Source organism: Taudactylus pleione, unplaced genomic scaffold, assembly GCF_031769625.1.
Source record: "Taudactylus pleione unplaced genomic scaffold, aTauple2 ptg000629l, whole genome shotgun sequence".
Taxonomy (NCBI): Eukaryota; Metazoa; Chordata; class Amphibia; order Anura; family Myobatrachidae; genus Taudactylus; species Taudactylus pleione.
This window is the reverse complement of record NW_028285031.1, coordinates 979,001-1,003,972: the sequence shown is the minus strand read 5'-3', so window position 1 is coordinate 1,003,972 and position 24,972 is coordinate 979,001. Positions and strand designations below refer to the sequence as shown.

Here is a 24,972-nt window from a genome sequence, read left to right as displayed (position 1 = left end):
TATGTGGATACAATTTCAACCAGTGTAACATTCGACCGAGATGCATCGGGGATGTAGCCTTACTTAGACCCGCCACCGGTTGCAGGATGGCCAGGGGCGGGCTCAGATTTGGCACAAAAGCAATTTTTTGCAGGGTGAGGCCCCCCACATTGAAGGCATGCGTGCCAGAACCTGCAACGGGCTCCTGACGTACAGCTGGAACCATTGAAGGCATAGCACCGTCCCGTGTTGAGCGACGAGGGAGCTCCACAAAAATGGAGTTTGCATGCATCTAGGGGCAGGTACCGAAGGGGTGGAGTCCGGCTGAGTCACCTCCAGCCAAATCTCCACATCCTTGCAGCCAAAAATGATGATCGAGGATCTCGACTATTTACTTTGGAACTCCTCGCCAGGAGGAGTTACTCACAGAACATAGAATACATCAAATGGAGATATCTAATTACAATCAAGTGTTCCTGAGGGCGGGATTCTAGGTAGCATGCTGCGAATATAAAGAAACCCACCTGCCAATTATGATATGAGCAATATGCCTCCTTCTCCATACCTCCGCTTCGCTTAGCCACCCTAAACTCCTTTTTGCTTTGTAAGTCAGGGCAAAAACATTAACGTATTTTCCCCTGTGAATCCTGTCACGTACCATCCGACGCAGCCCTCTAAGCACGGCCATATTGTTGCAGTGCATCCCATCCCCCTCTTTAGATGCCCCCGAGGAAACCGAACTGTCCTCACTAGATGCCTTCTACATCTATCCCCTTAGATATCATTGTCAGAGCTGGATGAAGAGGACAAGGAACACACCCGCTTACTACCCCTTCGAGCAGACGCAATGGACTCACTGGGAGGACCGGAAACAGTGCCAGCAGCCGACACATTACTGGTGGCAGCAGGCTCATCCGCCATGATGGTCGAAGGGGGACCTGCAGGAACAGCAGCAACACCAACAGGCATAGGGGCTGCAAAATACACAACAGGCATAGGTGTAGCAGAAACAGTAGAAGGTGGGGAATGGGAGCCTGTATACCAAGCACAGTGAGGAGCTGAACAGCCAACGGGCCCAGCTGTGCTGGAACCTGAGAGGGCAGCGGGGATGATGACTGTGCTGCATACACACCAGGAGAGACCACTGCCACTGATAACAAGGAGGTCAACGCGCCAATGCCAGCATACATAGCGCGGTTAACGCCTCACCAGAATCTGGGGAACTTGTTAGCAAAGCACGAGCTAACAGGGGCGACGCAGGTGTAACCATGGTGGCAACCTTGGACAGACGCCTAGGGAGCAACTGAGCCTGCTGCAGACATGACCTTCGGGCTCTGGCCCTGATTCAGAGCCTGACGCTCTGAATCAGGGCGTCTTTATTTTTTTTTAATGGAGCAGCCACCCACGGCTAATGCGAGCGGCCAGGATGATGGTCGCGATGGTCAAGACCATCACGACCATCGGGCTTGCGACCAGACCCTTGTGATAGGGTCTCGTGGCCGCAAGCCCCAGAGAGCTTTCAGCTCAAACAGTGCCGAAAGCTCTCCCACTGACATCACTTCTGGGCAGCCACCCCCCTCCGGCCCGTCCACCAAAGAGCGCGTGCTGTCACTCAACATCGACAGCATGCCCCCTTTGGTGCGAGACCCGGAGCAACGGATTGCTTGTCGCTATCCGGGTCTCGCGCATGCACACGACGGAGCCGGCTCTGTTGTGCGCATGCGCTCTGGGCCACCATCGACCCGGTTGCGAGCGCTCAGCTCTTGCGACCGGGTCTGAATCAGGCCCTCTGTGCAGGAAGGAAAGACCAACTGCCGACACAGGCGCAGATGGACAAACCCCCAGACCCGTCGCCAATGGTGCAACTCGCCTGGACAGAGGGTTCCTAACCCTGCTACCCGTCTGCACACTCCTACCCGCTCCAGCTACAAGGGGGTCAACTATATTTGCAGAGGCCCCATCACCCGGGACAACAGGCACCAATACTGCGTAATTGGTGTGACAGCTAAGGGCTGAGAATCAATATAACCCCTTGTGACCCCTGACGTTCCCGGGGCGTCATCTGCAGCCGCGGCCCTGCCCAATTGAGGACGCGCAGACGCTGCCCCAGACCCAGTACATGCTGAGATGCGGCAGATGGGGGCAACAGGAGCGCCTGTGGCGGGGGCAGGACATGGTATAGCACAAGAATAGAGCAGGGAAGAACAGGAAATATGACAGTAATGGAAAGGTAATAAACAAGGACAGTTAGGGAATGATGGACCGATTCATCATCAGAGGCCGGATGCGTAAGTATTGAACTCGCTGCAAGGGATAGATTACACAAAAGCAATTCATCATTGATCCGGTGATTGGACAGCTGCTCCGAAAAGCAGCTGTCCCCTCGGTTAGTGTAAAGGTGCGTACACACTACACGATATGCTCACTGAGCGATATCGTGTAGTGTGTCCCCGGCAGGCTGTGCTCAATGTCGTTCATGACATTAAGCACAGCCGCTGAATGATATCATTAACGATATCGTTCAGCGCCGGGCTCTCTCCCCCATTCCCCAACATGCAGCAACCTGACGAGGTCGTCAGATTGTGCTGCATGTTCAGGCCATACTTGCCTACATCCTGGCTGCTTCCTCCGGGAGGAAGCAGCCAGGACGGTGTAGCAGGGGGGCGTGGCCTGCATAGAGGGGCGTGGCCGGGCACTTTACAAGTGTTTAGAGGCGGGACTGGGGGAGGAGCCACGCAGCAGCGTCATTTAGGCTCCGCCCCCACAACAAAATGCTGGTATTTCCGGCATTGCTATGCGGGGGGTGGGGTTATGATGATGCGATTCAGCGCGAATCGCGTCATCAGCCCCTCCGCAGCGGGGGTTTAGCATTACATTGCAGGGGAGGACTGGAAAAGTCGGGAGGCCTGCCTACTTTTCCGGGGGGCCGGGAGCGGCACCCGATTTTCGGGAGGTTCACGGCCAAATCGGGAGAGTAGGCATGTATGGTTCAGGCGATGGACAATGTCGGAAACGACCAGCGGGAGTGCGCATCGCTGGTCGTTTCCGACATAAAAGTGCACGGTTTGTGCACGATTACTGAGCGATTGCACGATTACGATGTCGTAATCGTGCAGTTGCTCAGTAATATCGCCCAGTGTGTACCCACCATAACCCCCTTTCATCTGAGTGGTGGTTATTGGTTGATTTGAAGGGAGGTTGCCATGGCAACTGAGAAGGCACTATATACAGCTGTGGGGCAAAGTTGGTGTGAGGTAATTGCCTCATTTGCCTGGAGAGGGAGAGACCGGCTGGCTCCCCTACATATGATGAGGGGAAAGGGAGAGCAGTTCCTGAGGTAATAGCCTGAGTGAGGGGACAGACTCCAGCAATGGTGACACCCGCAGATGTCACAGATATATGTGAGGGAGAGGGCTGGTACCATCCAGGAGGATAATATGAGGAACATGCTGAAATGGCTGCCAAAGTGTAGGCAGAAGTCTGAGGTACTGTAATAGTGGAACACAGAGGATGCACCTGCAGTGTGAGGCCTGCAGCCTCATTTGAAGGAGACACTGCCAATAAATACCTGCTACCAGTCACACTTATTATCACTGCCCTGATCCACATCAACTTTTACCTCAGCAAGGCATCTGTACTACATATCATTGGGTAGCCCACAAGCTTATTAACAGGAACTTTATATTAAATATTATTGAAATCCAGGCTTGGAATAGTATTAGAAACAGTAGGATCAGCCTCACATAACTCCAGCCACCTAAAGTGAGACAGAAAACTAGCCTACCAGTGCTGACAGGGGCACAGCACTATAGAGAGGTAACCCAATACCAGCCTACCAGTGCTGACAGGGGCACAGCACTATAGAGAGGTAGCCCAATACCAGCCTACCAGCGCTGACAGGGGCACAGCACTATAGAGAGGTAGCCCAATACTAGCCTACCAGTGCTGACAGGGGCACAGCACTATACAAAGTTAGCCCCATACCAGCCTACCAGCGCTGACAGGGACACAGCACTATACAGAGGTAGCCCCATACCAGCCTACCAGCGCTGACAGGGACACAGCACTATAGAGAGGTAGCCCCATACCAGCCTACCAGCGCTGACAGGGACACAGCACTATAGAGAGGTAGCCCAATACCAGCCTACCAGCGCTGACAGGGGCACAGCACTATAGAGAGGTAGCCCAATACCAGCCTACCAGCGCTGACAGGGGCACAGCACTATAGAGAGGTAGCCCAATACCAGCCTACCAGCGCTGACAGGGGCACAGCACTATAGAGAGGTAGCCCAATACCAGCCTACCAGCGCTGACAGGGGCACAGCACTATAGAGAGGTAGCCCAATACCAGCCTACCAGCGCTGACGGGCACAGCACTATAGAGAGGTAGCCCAATACCAGCCTACCAGCGCTGACAGGGGCACAGCACTATAGAGAGGTAGCCCAATACCAGCCTACCAGCGCTGACAGGGGCACAGCACTATACAGAGGTAGCCCAATACCAGCCTACCAGCGCTGACAGGGGCACAGCACTATACAGAGGTAGCCCAATACCAGCCTACCAGCGCTGACAGGGACACAGCACTATACAGAGGTAGCCCATTACCAGCCTACCAGTGCTGACCGGGACACAGCACTATACAGAGGTAGCCCTATACCAGCCTACCAGCGCTGACAGGGGCACAGCACTATAGAGAGGTAGCACTATACCAGCCTACCAGCGCTGACAGGGGCACAGCACTATACAGAGGTAGCCCAATACCAGCCTACCAGCGCTGACAGGGGCACAGCACTATACAGAGATAGCTCAATACCAGCCTACCAGTGCTGACAGGGGCACAGCACTATAGAGAGGTAGCACTATACCAGCCTACCAGTGCTGACAGGGGCACAGCACTATACAGAGGTAGCCCAATAGCACCATTACAGTGACTAAAGTTCTGCCAGACAATAGAGGGATATCACCATAGACAATGACTGTTCCATACACTGTATAACTACCAGTAAAACTCCGCTTCGTAAGAGGTCAAATAACAGCTACTCTAAAATCCTGACTATTTGGCAGAAATCTAGATAAGATTTATTTAGAAAGTATTGGCTGAAGTAATCAGCACACAATAAACCCAGCCTGCATTATCTATACACATACCGATATACTTACGATCCGCCGATGTGTCCGATTTCCCTTCAAACTCTCCCCGGCAGCTCAGCACACGATCTGCACACAATATGCTGTCCAATCTTCATCCGATCTCCTGCAGCCAGACTTTTTTATAGTGCATCGTGTCCTGGATTATCAGATCTGCCGTACAGCACGGCAGATCTGATGATGCGATGTGCGACCTGCGGGGGCGCGCATCGCATCGTGATCATGCGTGGGGACTCGCGATTTGGGAATTTTTTACCCGGACTGTCGTTCCGATGTGTCGGAATCGGCCAGATCGGGTAAAAAACGCTATGTGTTTGTGCACCATAAGATAGCCACTTACTTCTACTGTGTAACCTGTATACAACATCCAAACTATGAACATACAATATGTGTCATCTGCATCTGAGGAGCAACCACTAGCCCTGGAAGTATCAATTCGGAAAGCGATACAAAATTATTAACAATATTAAGTTATATATATATATATATATATACAGTCAGGTCCATAAATATTGGGATATTGACAGAATTTTCAGATTTTGGCCTCTATTCACCACCACAATGGCTTTGAAATGAAACAAACTAGATGTGACTTAACTGCAGACTTTCAGATTTAATTTGAGGGTAATTACATCCAAATCAGGTGAACGGTATAGGAATTACAATGGTTTCTATATTTGCCTCCAACTTTTTAAGGGGCCAAAAGTAATGGGACAAACTAAACAATCCTAAATCAAACTTTCACTTTTTAATACTTTAATGCTTGCTCAATCGGATTCAGGTCAGGGGATTGACTTGGCCATTGCATAACATTCCCCTTTTTAGCCTTAAAAAACTCTTTGGTTGCTTTTGCAGTATGCTTCGGGTCATTGTCCATCTGCACTGTGAAGCGTCGTCCAATGAGTTCTGAAGCATTTGACTGAATATGAGCATATAATATTGCCCGAAACACTTCAGAATTCATTCTGCTGCTTTTGTCAGCAGTCAGATCATCAATAAATACAAGGGAACCAGTTCCATTGGCAGCCATACATGCCCACGCCATGACACTACCACCACCATGCTTCACTGATGAGGTGGTATGTTTTGAATCATGAGCAGTTCCCTTCCTTCTCTTCTCCTCCCATCACTCTGGTACAAGTTGATCTTTGTCTCATCTGTCCATAGGATGTTGTTCCAGAACTGTAATGGCTTTTTTAGATGTTGTTTGGCAAACTCTAATCTGGTCTTCCTGTTTTTGTGGCTCACCAATGGATTACATCTTGTGGTGAACCCTCTATATTCACTCTTGTGAAGTCTTCTCTTGATTGTTGACTTTGACACATATACACCTACCTCCTGGAGAGTGTTCTTGATTTGGCCAACTGTTGTGAAGGGGTTTTTCTTCACCAGGGAAATAATTCTTTTGTCATCCACCACAGTTGTTTTCCGTGGTCTTTTGGTGTTGCTGAGCTCTCCGATGCATTCTTTCTTTTTAAGAATGTTCCAAACAGTTGATTTGGCCACACCTAATGTTTTTGCTATCTCTCTGATGGGTTTGTTTTGATTTTTCAGCCTAATGATGGCTTGCTTCACTGATAGTGACAGCTCTTTGGTTCTCATATTGAGAGTTGACAGCAACTGATTCCAAATGCAAATGTCACACCTAGAATCAACTCCAGACCTTTTACCTGCTTAATTGATAATGAAATAACGAGGGAATAGCCTACACCTGTCCATGAAATAGCTTTTGAGTTGATAGTCCCATTACTTTTGGCCCCTTAAAAAGTGGGAGGCACATATTGAAACTGTTGTAATTCCTACACCGTTCACCCGATTTGGATGTAATTACCCTCAAATTAAATCTGCAAGTTTGCAGTTAAAGCACATCTTGTCTGTTTCATTTCAAAACCATTGTGGTGGTGAACAGAGGCCAAAATCTGAAAATTCTGTCAATGTCCCAATATTTATGGACCTGACTGTATATCATTATATATATATATATATATATATATATAATCATATATATATATATCATATATATATTTACAAAGAAGCAGTATAACAAGGGAAGCTATTTAAAACTGTAGAAGACAGCAGTGTACCATTGGCATCATAGAACAGGATCATCCTTTAATGTAATATCTGCAGTGGACGTCAGGAACCATCTACAGTATGTGCACCACGGTAAACATACCCCATTACAATTGTTGTAATGTTATGTGGCTGTTGTTTGTTATAAGTTATGCTCATAGAGGAAAAGTGAAGGATACTGGGTCTGATTCAGACCCGCTCGCGAGCGCTAAGCGCTCGCAAGCGGGTCGATGGTGGCCCAGTGCGCATGCGCACAACGGAGCTGGCTCTTTCGTGCGCATGCGCGAGACCCGGATAGCCATGGGAAAACCGTTGCTCCGGGTCTCGTACCAAAGGGGTTGTGCTGTTGATGTTGTGACAGCACGCCACCTTTGCTGGGCGGGCCGGGGGCGTGGCTGCCCAGACGGAGGCGTTCCCATGAAAACGCCTACCGTCTGGGGCCGGCCCCACTGACATCACAAGTGATGTCAGTGGGAGAGCTTTCGGCTCTGTTAGAGCCGAAAGCACTCTAGGGCTTGCGGCAACGAGACCCTACCACAAGTGTCTCGTCGCAAGCCCGATGGTCGCAATGGTCTTGACCATTGCGACCATCTTCCTGGTCGCTCGCTACAGCTATGCAAGCGGCCAGGAGGCCGCTCTAAAAAAAACAGAAGGCCGGCCCTGATTCAGAACGAGCACTCTGTCAGAGCGTCCGGCTCTGAATCAGGCCCTCTGTTCCCAGGTAATACGTGTGAGACTGGCCTTAGGGTATTAACACTGGTGAAGATCACCAGAAAAGGGGGAGTGAAGGTTAGGTGTTGGGTGTTGAATACTAAATTGGGACATTATTCACACTTTAAGTTAATGGGCTAATTTAAGTACCAGTAGTTTAAAATAAATAAGGTAAAAGTAACTATTTAACACAGGGTTCCAGTAGTGATCTGGAAGATATCCAGATATAGACCTTCTTGGTTATTAAGGAAATAAATTGTTAATCTAGTAAGTAGTTTGTGGATTAAACACTGAAGTTTACAACAAATAAAACTTGCTGATTATACTGTTGTCATAAAGCAAAGTTATATTGTTAAATTTACTACTAAACTTACCTTTGTGGGAATCCTTTACTCAGATCTTGTGAAAGAGTTCCAGAAAGATAAAAGAAAACCATTTGTCTAACATGTGTTGGTTATTCTAGTGATTGTGTATTGTATTTAAATTGAATATAAGTGCATGCTTAATATATTACTAATGGTAGCAAAGTGTTAATTAAGGTTTCTCCAAGCAAGCCTTAGTTATTCCTCAAGAGAATTGTAGCTTGGGTGGAGGTACTAACTATTGCGTGATCCCATATTCCCACCAGGATACAAATCTAAGGGTGGGCTACATTAGTATTGCAGCTACAGATGTAGCTGCATTACTTACCTCCTCCCAGTCGGTCTGGCTATGCATGCGTGACCCGATGTCACGCATGCGCACAGCCGCCGGGTAAGTAGTGAGGAGGCGGCGGAGGGATCTGCTCAGATCCCTCTTCGCATCCCCGGAACTCCTTCCCATAGGACCAAGCGGGGCTACGAGAGTAAGCACCGTCTGAAGATGGCGCATGTTCTCGTGAGCAAACTCCGAAAACTTTCAGTTTTCTGAGTTTGCTGAATATCAGGGGGTCCGATCGGACCCCTGATGATGAAGCATTTCCGCATGGTTACCGGCCCATTTATCGTTTGATGAATAGGTCCCTAAAAGAGAAGAAATACAGGAAAGAACAGCAAGAGAGAGCCAGAAAGAGATCTAAAGCACTAGGAGAGTTTTATTAAGGAGATTTACAACTGACAGAATCTACTTCGCTGTCCTGGACAAAAAACTGGAACAAAGAGGCAGATCCCTCTACTTCTCCCTACTAAATACACCTTAACCACCCCCCCAAACCAGTCATTGGCTGTCTATCAAAACTAAACTTAAAGGGGCAATCAACACCTTATTAAAATGGCAACGCTCCAACCACTCGTGGTTTAATGTCTCTCATGCTTGTCAGCCTTTGGGCTTTAGGATCGCGGCCCACGTGCATGCGTATATTTGCAGCCGAGACATCCCACGAATCCAGTTAGGTACTGCTGCTGTATTGTATATAGTACAATAACAGAAATCCTCCTCTACTAATCCTGCGTTTGCCACTGGTACGTGATACAAATGCAACTCCCGTTGCGTTTGTATGACATAATTAGCAGCGGTAATTAGCCGTGGAAAATTGCTGCGGCTACTAGGATACCGGCTCTAGTGAGCTATGGGCCTGATTCTGGATTGGAAATATAGTAAGATACAGCAAGTAACTGTGTACCTGGACAAACCATGGTGCAAATACATACATTAATTTTGCAGGTCTGGTAAATACTGGCTGCTTCTGCATGTAGCCCACAAATACTGGACAGCTTTATTTTTACACTGCAATTTAGATTTAAGTTACTGTAGGACAGTATTTGGTATTTGGAGCCAAGGGAAAATTGAAAAATGGAGCCCATTGTGCATGCACCGCAGGCGCACGTGATGAAAATGGGCGTGGACACAGTGGGTGTGTCCACTGAGAAAAGGGACATGTCAACATGACACACACCCCTTTCTCGTCACTCTGGGAACATTCCTTTCCATTCCATGTGCACTTTAATGCAGTGCCCTTTATACAGTTCCCCATATGCAGTGCCCCCAGTAGTGGTCCCCCTTATGCAGGCCTTCAGTAGTGCCCCTTATACGGTACCCCCAGTAGTGCCCCTTATACGGTACCCCCAGTAGTGGCCCCCCTTATGCAGGCCCTCAGTAGTGCCCCTTATGCAGGCCTCCAGTAGTGCCCTATATACGGTACCCCCAGTAGTGGTCCCCGTTATGCTGGTCCCCAGTAGTGCCCTTTATACGGTACCCCCAGTAGTGGTCCCCCTTATGCAGGCCCCCAGTAGTGGTCCCCCCTATGCAGTGCCCCTTATAAATTGACCCCTGTAGTGGTCCTCCCTATTCAGTGCCCCCAGTAGTGGTCCTCCCTGTGCAGTGCCCCTCGTGCCCCCAGTAGTTTGCCCCTTATATAGTGGCCCCAGTAGTAGTCCCCTCCTATGCAGTGCCCACAGTAGTAGTCCACCCTATGCAGTGCCCCAGTAGTGGTCCCTCTTATGCAGTGCCCCCAGTAGTAGTCCCCCCGATGCAGTGCCCCCAGTAGTAGTCCCCCCCAATGCAGTGCCCCCAGTAGTAGTCCTCCCCTAGTAGTGGTCCCCCCGATACAGTGCCCCCAGTAGTGCCCCCCCCAGCAGTGCAGACATAGACATGCACATAGAAAAAAGAAAAAAAAAACACCTGAATCCTCGCTCCGGCTCCTGCTCCCGCTACTCTCTGGTCAACACTACACTGACCACAGTGTCCTGGACCACGGACGGCGGCGCCCTCCTATTTAAGCTACTGAGGACACACCTTTCTCAAATCTAAATCTCTCTGCACTTTTTAAGTCTGCCCCACCTGTAGTGCAACATGGTTTTGCCAAGATGCAAAGTTACTTGCTCTTTCTTACTTTATTCCCAGAATCAGGCCCTATATGATCCAGTCCTACAGCAATGTTGTCAGCAATTTTGGGCTGAAATCAGAGGTTTCCTTTGAGTATGCAAGAACACATGTAATTTTGTTTGATCTGTGTAGAGACAAGGTAATTCGCTATATGATTTCCTTAGACCAGTGGTTCCCAAACTGTGCGCCGTGGCACCCTGGGATGCCTCGGGACACTTACAGGGGTGCCTCAGGTTGGTGGTCCAGCACCAAATCAAATTATTATGGTCAATGTAATGTAAATATGTGGACAAACAGAAGCACAAACCTGTCCACCTCCACATAACTGAGCCTAAGGATGACAGGTCAGCACAATTTACTTTACTACATTTTTTTTCTGAGTTTCTCAATAACAAACCTTTGGCTTAGGGGTGCCGTGAAAATGTTGCTGATACTCTAGGGCGCCGTGATTCAAAAAAGTTTGGGAATCACTGCTTTAGACTGTAAACTGATTCCCTGCAGTGGTCTCTGGTTGTGACACTCTGGGACACAGGACTCTGGAAGTAGCACTAAGAGTTATGGTATCCATAAGTGGCTCCGGGCACGCACCCTGCAGCATGTAGAGTAGGCTCCATTGGTGACTCTGAGCATGCATCCTGCAGCATGTAGAGTAGGCTCCACAGGTGGCTCTGGGCATGCACCTTGCAACATGTAGAGTAGGCTCCATTGGTGGCTCTGGGCATGCACCCTGCAGCATATAGAGTAGGCTCCATAGGTGGCTCTGGGCACGCGCACTGCAGCATGTAGAGTAGGCTCCAGTGGTGGCTCTGAGCACACACCCTGCAGCATGTAGAGTAGGCTCCATTGGTGGCTCTGGGCATGCACCCTGCAGCATGTAGAGTAGGCTCCATAGGTGGCTCTGGGCACGGAATACATACGTTATACCGCCGGCCGCGTGGTTCAAACGCCTGCATCGCCAGCCCGACGTGGATGGAAATCCCGATCGTCTACAACGTAAGTATCAACTAACTTTATCTACTCCCTAACCTCCCCCCCGTGCATAACCCTAATCCCCCCTCTAAGTGCCTAAACCTAACCCCCCCTTTCCCCACCACCTAAACCTAAGCCCCCCGGGGGGGGTGCCTAATCCTAAATTCCCCCCGGGGGTGCCTAACCCTAACCCTCCCTCCCCCCTAGCCTAAACCTAACCTCCGGGGGGTGCCTAATCCTAAGTCCCCCCCGGAACCCTAAACCTAACCATGCCCCCCGCGGCTGTCCGCGCTCGGCACCTGGCATCCCTTCGATCGGGATGCCGGGGCGCTGGTCTCCTGGTGTAGGTTAACCCTCGCCGGGATTCTGAAGTGGAGATGCCGGCGGTCAGCATAGGGACCGCCAGCATCATAAACGCATCCCCTGGGCACACACCCTGCAGCATGTAGAGTAGGCTCCTGCCAGTGCGCTTTTTCCCGGTGTTGGTATCACAATGTCACATGTTCCTTGTGGCAGCACAGGGCAGAAAAACACCCTGCTCCAGTACTGCTTTGCTGCTTTGCAATGCCTTTCTAGATCCCCCAGAGGAGTCCTAAAATGTGAAAGTATGAGATATGCTCATCAGGTGCATTTAAATCACATTCAAAACGTATATACTAAAAAAAAAAAAAGCCTTTGCCAAAACAACCAACAATCTTTGTATTTTAACATAGATGACACACTGGTGCCACTTAGTACCAAGAACACTGTCTCAACTACTCCCTTCGGAAGCGATATATGTATACATCTATATTTCTTTTATGAAACGGAAATCATTCTTTCCATTTGTACACAATATCGTTAGTTGGGAATTTTGGGAACCATAAATTGTACTATGCTGTCTTGTGAATGCACATAATAATTAGATATTACAAAAAAAACATATATAGTGCCCTTTTGCCTCTGATCATTTTTTTTTTTCATTAAATGTATGGATAATGGGCTGAAAATGATTAAAGTTCCTTCTCGTGTATACTTTTTCCTTTGTATTGTGCTGTCTCCCCCAAACAGTCCTTCCACTTTGCCTGTCTTCACTAATGACCCTAGAATGAGATGTCATTGAGCTCAGGAAAGGAAACTAGAGATTGATTGATACCCGATCTGACAGCAATTATCCTGATTATGGGATTCGTGCACAGTGCTGCCACCAGCAGGGGTCTACGTATATGTTAGGGAGGGGAAAATCTTTCCATTAATTCCAGCGGTATTTTCCCCAGGGTGACATAAAGAAGAGAGTGAGCCGAGCTGACGACTATCTTAGTCCTGTTGCGGAATGGCAAATATATAATAACATATAATAATAGTGATATATACCATGTCTTAAATGTTTATTGCATACATCCCAGTAATCTAATGTAGAATACCTCCTATGTTGACTGCTTTGTTACACAGAAAAAAATGAAACACAGCCTGCTTCGTTTATTATATTAAACAGAATAACATTTTAATTCACATACTAAATATACAGTAAATGGCTATATAAACTGTGTTTTGGTACTGATCTCTTTTCTTCAAGACTAGATATATAAGATTTGATCTACTTGTAGCAGTATTTTAAAGGGTGCAGCATTAAATGACAGGTAGTAGTAATGGACTTGATTCAGAGACGCACGCAAATCCCGTCGCCACTGTGATTCCGTATGCAGCGCTTTTGCGAAAATATTCTAATGTCTTAGATGATGTCTTGAGCACAGATATGCCCCCTCACATACTCTGCTTACGTACAAAAGAGGAATCATCAGGAACACTGGTCGCCCATCGGTCTCACATCGAACCTCTGAGCAACCCTATGCTGTCACAGAATGAGCGTCTCACCTAAGACACTGTGGCCTCTGTAGCTGCATACGAATTCGCAGACGCTCATTAGGGCACGCCCAGAAAACAATCCCGACACGCCTGTGTTTTCTAGGCACCCCCCAAACACTGGCTACCTTTCACCATACTTGCCTACCCTCCTGATATGCCTGAGAGCCTCCCGAAAATCGAGTGCCGCTCCCGGCCCCCCGGAAAGGCAGGCAAGCCTCCCGGCGCCCGGCGTTGTGTCTGCCCCCCCAAAAAGTATAAACCCCGGGAGTGGGGGGGCCAATGACGTGATTCGCGCGGAATTGTGTCATCGAGGCTCCGCCCCCTGCTGCACTATGCCATTAATCTCGGCATTGTGAAGAGGGGGCAGAGCCACGATGTCGCAATCGCGCTGTCACGCCCCTATGCTACGCCCACCCAATGATGCATCAGCTGCTGGGCCCCGCCCCCTTTGACAGCGTCACGCCCCTTGCCATGTAAGCCTGACAGCTCACAGAAGGAGGAAGCTAAATGTCGGCAAGCCTGCCTGTCACTCACATTGCAAATAAATCCTCTTTGCGACTGCCGGCGCTAAGTGAATGCTGCAAGGGCGCAGTGCGTCTTAGGTGTATTCGCAGTAGCAAGAAATTGCTCCACTGCGTCCGACATTGACTTTTCGTCCACCTCTGAGTCAGGTCCAATATCTCACTATCAAGCAATTGTAAAAAAAAGAATAAAATGAAGCCTACACCTTTTGGCACCTGCTGGTGGAGCGTATCTTGCGTGTTTTTGCAATGTGCATGCTGCAGAACTGAGCAGACACAAGTACAGCTGATGTCGCAATGCGGATTTGCACTGACCCTACATGTAAATAAGAAGCAGTGGTTGGCTGAAATCATATGACTAATTCTAGGCTCCGCTGTTAACCCCACTTTAATGCAAAGAACCTAAATATAGGGTTACCATACTATCCCTTTAATCCAGGATACCAGTGATTTACACAGGTTCTGTGGCTGTTTAAAACCAGGTGAAATCCAGGCTTGACTTTGGCCAGCCACAGAACCTGTGTGATTCATATGTGTCCTGGATTAAAGGGATATTACAGCAAGCCTACCTAATTATCAGCCATTTGCAAATGTACCTTTTGATGCTGGTGAGATTGTCTAGATTGGAAAGGTGCCCACATGATGCCAGTATATGCCAGTATATGACATTACTTCAGGTGAATTTCTTGGTGAATTAGGAGATGGATAGATGTTAAACTTTGAGATAACTACAGTAGGCTACATGATAAAGTCAGTGGGGGCTCTCGGCAGTAAGGGGGCCAGACCATTTAAACTCATTGGTGCAATTAGGACCTTGACAAGATGATAAAGTGATATTGAGTTTTAGTAAGACATACTGTTAGTGTGTGCGTCCATGTGGTAGGGAATATAGATTGTAAATTCCCCTGCGGCAAGGACTGATGTGAATGACTAAATATTCTCTGTAAAGCAATAATAATAATAGTAATAATTTTATTTATATAGCGCTTTTCTCCTAAAGGACTCAAAATGCTTTACATTTGCCTTTACAGTACAAAATACAAAATAAGCTTAAACAAGGGACATTAGTGAAATGCTTGGGTGAAGAGGTAAGTCTTGAGTCTATTTTTGAAGGATTCTAGAGTGGAGGCCTCTCGAACTGTGCGGGATATGTAAGATATATATATATATATATATATATATATATGCCCACACAACTGAGGTTGACCAAGTATGCACATTTCTATAAAGTTTAGATGGGCATAGTTGTAGCTCCTAGCAAACAGGAGAGGAATCACCCTTAAGCCCCTTCTCCCCAAAGAGGGAAGCAGTCAAGAGTTCCGGACAGATAAGCTTTTTGAAGATTGTTACATACCGTCCACATAGAATGAGGACGGCTCCAGAGAGGGCTGGCGAATGGGAAAAATATGTCTCAAGTCAACCCTCCTAGAGGCTACTACAGTAGCTGTGCACTACGAGGACCTGAGGGTCTTCAAAACTCCTTGTGCTGTGTGGACTAGAGTAATGAACTGGACTGGGATAGCTACAGCGCCAACTCTTCCACACCTGTATTTATTTACAACTCCTCTGCTAATGCAAATGCAGCTATCTTGGTCCTGAATCGTGCACCCCATCAGAAATCTAGGAGCATTTGCACAGTGGCGAAAAAAGTTGTATTGGCGCTGTGGAGCAGATGTTTTGCCCTTTGTGAATGACCTCTACTGGCTGCGCAGCTCAGGAAAGCTTGAGGAATAATTTAGAACTGTGGAAGAAAAAAATAATTAAGCTAAGGGTAACTTTCTTATATTCGTCCGTGTACTTCCTTTGTTTGGCATAGCTTGTTTTTCATCATAAATATTTAAACTAGACCTTGCAAAAGTTAATATTAAGTTGGGATTTTGGGAGCCATGAAAAATATAGATTACGTGTTCTCTAGGAAATATAATATTCATCTTCTGCTCACACAATGGGACTCCAGCCACACTCTGACTTTTACTGTGAAGAGCAAGTACAATACAAACCATTATGCACCAGGGTTCTCTATTCTGTTGCTACAGCAGGAGTTTGAAAACCATCAGATAATCACCACCTAAGGTGTCATTCAACCATGTTTCTTTCCTCCAAACTGAGCGCAGAAAACCTGTAGGAGAGAAATAATCTGTTGCGTTAAATGGGCTTTTCTGTGAAAGGTATTTTTAAAAAATTGCCGGAGTTTAGCCTTTAAAAAATGAGAAATGGAAATCGATTTTAGAACAAATTTACAGGCATGTTTATAAACCTGCACTTCCATTTGTCCAAAATGATTCATAAATATATATATATATTTATTATAAGGGCACAGTCGGGCCCTTATATTAAGGCTGCATCTAAAAAACTGCAATTCTCCCATAGAGGATTCCAGAGGGGGGTCACGGTGTTTAAGGGGCTGCACCTCAAAAGCTATTGGAGGTACTGAGCTGCAATTTGGCACGGATGGGTAGAACTGACGCTTGGTGCTGCATGCCAAATTATATATATATATAGACAGGTGCTGGGCGGCACTTGAGACAACTGTAAATAAAGACACAGAGACCGCAAGGAATAGGATCTGTATATACAGGCAAAGAAAGTTAGTGCTCTATTCAGTCCAGCTTTTTGTGGAACAACAAGTCCCAGGTTTGAAAGTTGCTTCAGAAGCAGACAAGTCGGTATACTCTGATACTTTCCACAGCTTTGTCCACTTGCACTTAGGTCACACAGTAGCTAAATGACTGGCTTCCTCCCCTTTAAAACCCGAATCCATTGCTCGAGTAGATAAATTCTAGAAACATAAGATAAAGGGGGCGCACCATCGTGCATCAAAACATTTTATTACAAGCAATCCTACAACAAAGAAATACAAAGCGCATACCAACGTTAGCGGTTAGACCACAGCAGGTATACAGAACATGGGGTTGATTACCAAAGACAAGCACCTACTTCCACATAAGGTCGTCTCGGCATCAAGCCAAGCCCCTGTGCATTACGTCATCTGACGAAAGTCTGGATGATGAAATAGGTGGTACAGTATGTCACCAGTGTTTTTTTGACATAACAAGTCCTGTGAGTGTTGCGGCTTCCTTTTCTCTGCATCTCTTACATCCGAGGGCACCCAGGCACTTTGCTTTATGGTGGATTAGTGCCAGCCAACTCGCTGTATATTATATTATATTAGGGGTGAGCGGGTTCAGATTTCTGAAATCCGAACCCCCCCGAGCCCCCCCCGATCTGAGGCCGATCCGAGTCAGGCTCGACTTTTCCCGCCTGACTCGGATCTGAAATCGAGGCAAAACGTCATCATCCCGCCTTCCGGGTCTCGCGGGTTTTGGATTCCATATAAGGTACCCGCGTCGGTGCCATTTTCTCACTCGGCTGTGGACAGTGAAGAGGGAGGGTGGGAGTTAGGGCTGGCTGGGCTGTGTAGTGTAGTGTAGTGTTGTGCTGTGCTTCTGTTGTCCATAGGGGCTGTGTCCACTCCAAAGTCCATAGGGGCTGGCTGTGTTGTGCTGTGCTGCTGTTGTCCATAGGGGCTGTGGGCTTGATTCAGAGCCGCTCGTAAGTGGCTGCTCGTTCGTTCCGAGCGATGTTTGCCCAACTGCGCATGCGTATGGATTTTAATACGCATGCGCGAACCAGTCAGTGCGGCCAAAAATCGTTTGTTCGCTAAATAGCGAATGCCTGCTATTTTGAGTGACAGGAGGAGGCGTATGTGGGTGGTAACAGGGGAAGGTGCTTGAAAACGGGGAGTGGAGATCAGAACGCAGGCGTGCTTAAAGGTCAAAACGGGCGTTTTATGGGTGTGCATAATTAATACAGCAGCATCACTGACCATGTCACTGGGTTATTTTATAGTCAGAACTGCTCTCAAATTTGTGGTAGCAAAAACCAACCACAAGAATTGCGAGCAGTTCATACGCTGGTCGATGTACTCGATTAATCTAATAAATAGCGGACATGACGTAGGATGCGAGCGGCCAGGGGGCGTAGTTATCCAAAAAACGACCGCAAGTTTTGTTCGCTCGTTCAGACATAGAGATGTGAACAGACCGCAAAGAGCGAACGGTTCATTTGAATAGCCACCCCTTTTTTTGGAACGAACGTCCGCAATTGTGTGCGCAGTAGCCGCACGTGCATCAACAAAGTAGTGCCAAGCGTGCGCCTGTGTCATAAGTAAAGGGCCGGCTGGCTTGGCCGTTAAAGGGTGCTGTAACCCCCAAAGTGCACTTCAAACAAAATAAAAAAATATATTTTTTTGTGTTTGTGAATTGTGTGCGCAGTAGCCGCACGTGCATCAACAAAGTAGTGCCAAGCGTGCGCCTGTGTCATAAGTAAAGGGCCGACTGGCTTGGCCGTTAAAGGGTGCTGTAACCCCCAAAGTGCACTTCAAACAAAATAAAAAAATATTTTCTGTGTTTGTGAATTGTGTGCACTGTGGCTGCACGTGCATCAACAAAGGAGCAGCGCCAAGCGTGCGCCTGTGTCCCATAAGTAAAGGGGCGCCTGGCTTGTCCGTTAAAGGGTGCTGTAACCCCCAAAGGGCACTCCAAACAAAATAAAAAAATATTTTCTGTGTTTGTGAATTGTGTGCACAGTAGCAGCACGTGCATCAACAAAGTAGTGCCAAGCGTGCGCCTGTGTCATAAGTAAAGGGCCGGCTGGCTTGTCCGTTAAAGGGTGCTGTAACCCCCAAAGGGCACTCCAAACAAAATAAAAAAATATTTTCTGTGTTTGTGAATTGTGTGCACTGTGGCTGCACGTGCATCAACAAAGGAGCAGCGCCAAGCGTGCGCCTGTGTCCCATAAGTAAAGAGCCGGCTGGCTTGTCCGTTAAAGGGTGCTGTAACCCCCAAAGGGCACTCCAAACAAAATAAAAATATATATTTTCTCTTTCATCCACTAGGGGACACTGGAGGTGCTTACGCTGGGGGGTATAGAGGCGTGGATAGCTGGAGCCGGCACTTTAAAATTTAGAAGTGTGAAGCTCCTCCCCCTCTATTCCCCACCAGCCCTCAGTTTAGAAAATGTGCCCTTGGAGCTGGTCGCAACCTGCTGTGCTCCAGCAAGCACATAATTTATTTCTTTTATTTCATATATTTTATTTTTATTTTTTTCTTTCTTATTTTAAGCATCTTTTACATTTTTTCTTAAGTACCCTTCGCCACCTCTCTAAAGGTGGGGTCCGGGTTACTGGCACCCTGTTAACCTCCTGGGTTACAGGAAGGAGTGTACAGTGCTTAACCAAAAGCATCTGACAGCTCCTTAATGCCGCACACAGCACACACACCACAGCTGCCTTCATGTGAGTGCTGTTCAGAGGAGCCGTCCGGAGAGGGAGCGCAGTGAGTATAGATCACATGCACATCCCCCATCTCCTGTCCCGCGGCCAGCGCTGGCTTCAGAGAGCACGATAGCGCTGCTCATTAATTACATCTATCTCCCCTCTCCCCGCTGATGAGCGCGGCTAGCGGCTCCTACTCAGCGGGGCTTGCACAGGGGGGAGATGATCCTGCAGCGGGGGCAGCCATTTTCCGGCCCTTAGGGCATGAAGCAAGGGGGCGGAGCCTAACAGCGCGGGCTCCCTATCTCAATAAAGCGGGCTCCCTGTCCAATTAACGCAGCAGCGGCTGTGAGCACAGCGTGGCTGCTGTGTTTAACCTGGTAAAAAACTGCATCTCTCCACTACAGGCTGTATGCAGTATATACAGAGGGCTGATTCTCCTGACTACATCCCTGACAAGAGGTTGTGAGTAACACTGGGGTGTTTGGCAGGGAATCTAATCTGTGGGAAAGAGTGGGGAGTGCCTCTTCCTCTGTGTCCCAAACCAGCCTTCTGTTTTATTTCTAATTTCACCTCTGTCTTTGTGTCTGGGTGACTGTGTGTATCCATGTCAAACAACAAAAGCGGCTCAAAAGATGTTTGTCTGTTCTAAGTGTAACAACAAACTATCCAAGCCGCATGCTGCTGGGTCCACGTTATGTGATGCTAGTATAGCTCTAGATCCACCTATGGCTATTACTGCCTCACCTGCTCCCCCATGGGCTGCTGACATGGTAGGAGTAATGACGGATTTAACGTCTGAGTTAGCTGAGGCACGTAAGTCTCAACCTCCCTGGGTGGCGGGGCTAACCAAGTCTCTAGACACCCTAGTACAGGTTATGGGTACAGTGGTGCCTGCACCCTGCACCTCCTACCAAAGACCGACACAAAAGCGTACTCTGGCGACTGTTCTCCAATCAGAAGAGTCAGACGAAGAATTCCTCGCTACGGAGGAAACAGAAGAGGGGGAATTGGAGGAAGCGTTACAGGACGCTTCCCCTCAAGAATTAGAGTAAACTTCTCCCAGGGTGGAATCTCTAATTTTGGCGGTCAGAAAAGTTCTGAATCTACCTGAGGATGTAACAACTGCATCCCAGGAGTTTGAATTATTTCATGAACAACCAAAGAGCTCTGCGGTTTTTCCGTTCTCACAGCATCTTCAACATCAGCTCTCAGCGGCCTGGAAGCAACCGGATTAACGGTTCCAAATTCCGTGCCGGTTTCCGTCTAGCTATCCTTTCCCATCATCCATGATGGAAAAGTGGGAAACACCCCCTCCAGTAGATGCGTCAGTCTCCCGTCTCTCTAAGAAAACAGCACTCCCAGTACCGGGAGCTACAGTAATAAAGGATCCTTCGGATCTTAAGTTGGAGACAACGCTAAAATCAATTTATACTGCAGCGGGTGCTCAACTTAGACCCACCCTTGTTACCGCTTGGGTTAACAAGGCAGTGGTCGGCTGGGCTGACCAGTTGATTACCGGTTTGGACTCTGGTACCTCCAGAGCAGAGTTATGTCTACTAGCAGAACACATCCGTGAGTCTGCAGTTTACCTGGGAGAAGCTTCGAATGATATCAGTCAGATTAGTGCTCGCATATCTGCTTCTGCTATTTCGGGCCGCAGAGCCCTCTGGTTGCGCGCTTGGCAGGCGGACGCAGAATCCAAGCGTGCGGTGGATGGTTTACCTTTCACTGGCGATATGCTGTTTGGCCCGGAACTGGACAAATGGATATCCCACGCCACGGGGGGTAAGTCTTCCTTCCTCCCGTCGGTTGCTCCAGCTCCCAGAAGATCTTACAATGGACCTTCGTTTCATTCCTTTCGTGCGCCACATTCCTTTCGTGGTAGAGCCAGAGGTGCTCCTACGCAACATAGAGGTGGCAGAGGTAGAGGTCGTCCACACCCTGTTGCACGTAGACCAGAGCCTAAACCAGCGGAAAAGCAGGTGGCATGACGGTCTTCCGTCCCACCTGGGACCTCCTGCAGTGGGAGCCCGCCTGAAAAACTTTCAACAGGTTTGGAACCATACCTCTACAGAACCGTGGATCCGCAGACTAATTTCCATGGGGTACCGAATAGACTTCGAGGTCCCCCCTCCACCTCGGTTCTTCACCACAAGTCTGCCAATGCCTGCAAGCAAGGCCAAGGTTTTACAGGAGGCTATCCAGTCTCTAGTAGTATCATCTGTACTATTTCCGGTTCCGGACCATCAGAGAGGTTTGGGGTTTTACTCGAACCTGTTTGTAGTACCAAAACCAGATGGCTCGGTCAGGCCCATCTTAAACCTCAAGTCTTTGAACCTGTATCTCAAGATTTATCGCTTCAAAATGTAGTCTCTGCAGTCAGTCATAGCGAGCTTGGAACCAGGGGAGTTCCTATTATCCCTGGATATCAAGGATGCCTATCTCCATGTTCCCATTTGGGAACCTCACCAGGCTTTTCTGCGTTTCGCCATATTGAAGGATCATTATCAGTTTCGGACATTGCCGTTCGGGTTATCCTCGGCTCCCCGCGTCTTCACCAAACTCATGTCAGTCATGATCGCTCTCCTTCGGTCATCAGGAGTGAACATAATCCCTTATTTGGACGACTTGTTACTCAAGGCTCCATCGGTATCTCTTCTATCAAATCAGGCCTTACTGACATATCAGACCCTAATCCAACACGGTTGGATAATCAACTTCAAGAAATCCAATCTCAATCCATCCCAGAAACTTCTGTTTCTGGGCATGATCTTGGATACGGCCTCACAAAGGGTTTTTCTTCCAATAGACAAGGCCCGGGATATCCGGTTGTTAGTGCAGCAGGTCCTCAGAACAAGGAAGGTGTCCCTGCTTCTTTGTCTGCGTCTCTTGGGGAAGATGGTAGCAGCTTTCGAGGCACTACAGTCCGGCCGGTTCCACTCCAGGGTGTTTCAGCTGGACCTGCTAGCACAGGGATCAGGGTCTCATCTGTTCCTACATCAACAGATCCGTCTGAGCCCGGTTACCAGAGTAGCCCTTCTTTGGTGGACACAATCCAGCAATCTGTTAGCGGGAAAACGGTTCGGAATGTGGGACTGGATCATCATAACCACGGATGCCAGCCTTCGAGGATGGGGCGCAGTAGTCCTCGATTATCACTTTCAGGGTCAATGGTCCCCTCTAGAACAGACGTGGCCCATAAATGTGTTGGAACTCAGAGCGATTTACAATGCTCTGATAGAGGCAACAGAGTTGCTAAAGGCTCGTCCGGTAAGAGTTCAGTCCGACAACGCAACGGCTGTCGCTTACATCAACCGACGGGGAGGGACTCGGAGTCGCATGGCTATGCGAGAGGTAACTCGGATCCTCCGGTGGGCCGAGAATCAGTCAATAATCCTGTCAGCGGTATTCATTCCGGGTGTAGACAACTGGGAAGCAGATTACCTAAGTCGACAGGATGTCCATGCCGGGGAATGGAAGCTTCATCCAGACGTATTCAACGCGCTGATACGTCGATGGGGATGTCCTCAGGTGGATCTCATGGCGTCACGAGTGAATCGTCAGCTTCCAGTATAATTGTCAAGAACTCGAGATCCGCAGGCGGAAGCAGTAGACGCTCTGACGAGTCCATGGACCTACGACTTCGTTTACCTTTTCCCTCCGATTCCCCTTCCTCGTCTTCTAAAAAGAATAAAACAGGAGTCAGCCTCGGTAATTCTCGTGGCCCCGAACTGGCCTCGGAGAAGTTGGTTCTCGGACCTTCGGTCCATATTATCAGACGATCCGTGGCCCCTTCCTCTGCGCCCGGATTTTCTACAGCAGGGTCCTTCCATACACCCCAACTTAGTGCAGCTATGTTTAACGGGACGGCTCTTGAAACCGATATCCTAAGACGTAGAGGTATCCCAGAAGCGGTTATTCCCACCCTGCTACGCGCCCGGAAGCCAGTTTCAGCTGCGCATTATCATCGCATCTGGCGAGCTTATATCTCATGGTGTTCCAGTCGGGATCTTCCGTCTAGGACCTTTTGCTTATCCCGGTTTCTGCTTTTCCTTCAGACGGGTCTGGATTCTGGCCTTCGTCTCGGAACCTTAAAGGTGCAGGTTTCTGCCCTTTCCATTTTCTTTCAAAGGAAATTGGCCCTCATTCCTGAGGTGCAGATGTTTCTTCAAGGGGTCTTGCGCGGGCAACCTCCTTTTGTACATCCAATTGATCCATGGGATCTTAATCTAGTTCTTCTGTTCCTTCAGTCCCCCGTGTTTGAAACTTTGGAGGAGGTTGATCTTAAGTAATTATCTTGGAAGACGGTAATCCTCCTGGCTCTCGCTTAGGCTCGAAGGGTTTCGGAATTGGGGGCTCTTTCCTATAAACCTCTTTACCTAGTGTTTCATGTGGATAGAGCGGAACGCCTTCCTTCCTAAGGTCGTGTTGGCTTTCCATATCAATCAGCCTATTGTGGTACCATCGCTGGTGGAGGACTCAGGTTCTTCTACCTTTGATGTGGTTAGGGCTCTCTGCATCTATGTTGACAGGACTGCTTCCCTTCGTAAGTCAGAGTCGCTTTTTGTCCTCTATGATGCGGTTCGGAGGGGTTGGCCAGCGTCTAAGCAGACTTTAGCACGTTGGATCCGGTTGACTATTCATCAGGCTTATGTTAGTGCTAACCGTCGGCCTCCTTCATCTATTTCGGCTCATTCCACACGTTCTGTGGGTGCGTCATGGGCGGCCGGTAGAGGAGCATCTACATCACAATTGTGTCGTGCGGCCACTTGGTCTTCAGTTCACACGTTTGTCAAGTTTTACAAATTTGATACGTTTTCCTCTTCGGTGTCCTGTTTTGGCCGCCTTGTTCTGCAGGCGCCACAGAGCACTCCCACCCGTGGGGATAACTTTGGGACGTCCCCAGCGTAAGCACCTCCAGTGTCCCCTAGTGGATGAAAGAGAAAATGTGATTTTGGTACCTACCGGTAAATCCTTTTCTCTGATTCCACAGGGGACACTGGACGCCCACCTCTGCGCTCTTAGCCTGCCTGTTCGGTTTTGTTCTGTATGTTGTATGATTCAGTTATTGTGTGTTCTTCTCTCCTTTTCACTCCGCTTGTTCTCCACCTCCTCTCGGTCGTCATTTTCTAAACTGAGGGCTGGTGGGGCATAGAGGGGGAAGAGCTTCACACTGCTAAATTATAAAGTGCTGGCTCCAGCTATCCACGCCTCTATACGCCCCAGCGTAAGCGCCTCCAGTGTCCCCTGTGGAATCAGAGAAAAGGATTTACCGGTAGGTACCAAAATCCCATTTTTTTGTGTTTGTGAATTGTGTGCGCAGTAGCAGCACGTGCATCAACAAAGTAGTGCCAAGCGTTCGCCTGTGTCATAAGTAAAGGGCCGGCTGGCTTGTCCGTTAAAGGGTGCTGTAACCCCCAAAGGGCACTCCAAACAAAATAAAAAAATATTTTCTGTGTTTGTGAATTGTGTGCACTGTGGCTGCACGTGCATCAACAAAGGAGCAGCGCCAAGTGTGCGCCTGTGTCCCATAAGTAAAGGGCCGGCTGGCTCATTTCTTAAAGGGTGGTGTAACCCACAAAGTGCACTAGTGTCCAACAAAAATAAAAAATTATTTTCTGTGTTTGTGTGCGCCTTAGCTGCAC

At 48.4% G+C, this 24,972-nt stretch overlaps 1 pseudogene; it reads left to right on the top strand.

The window, feature by feature from the left end:
• The first annotated feature begins 21,691 nt into the window (after window positions 1-21,691).
• On the top strand, window positions 21,692-23,619 carry LOC148479210 (uncharacterized; annotated as a pseudogene).
• The last annotated feature ends 1,353 nt before the right edge of the window (window positions 23,620-24,972 follow it).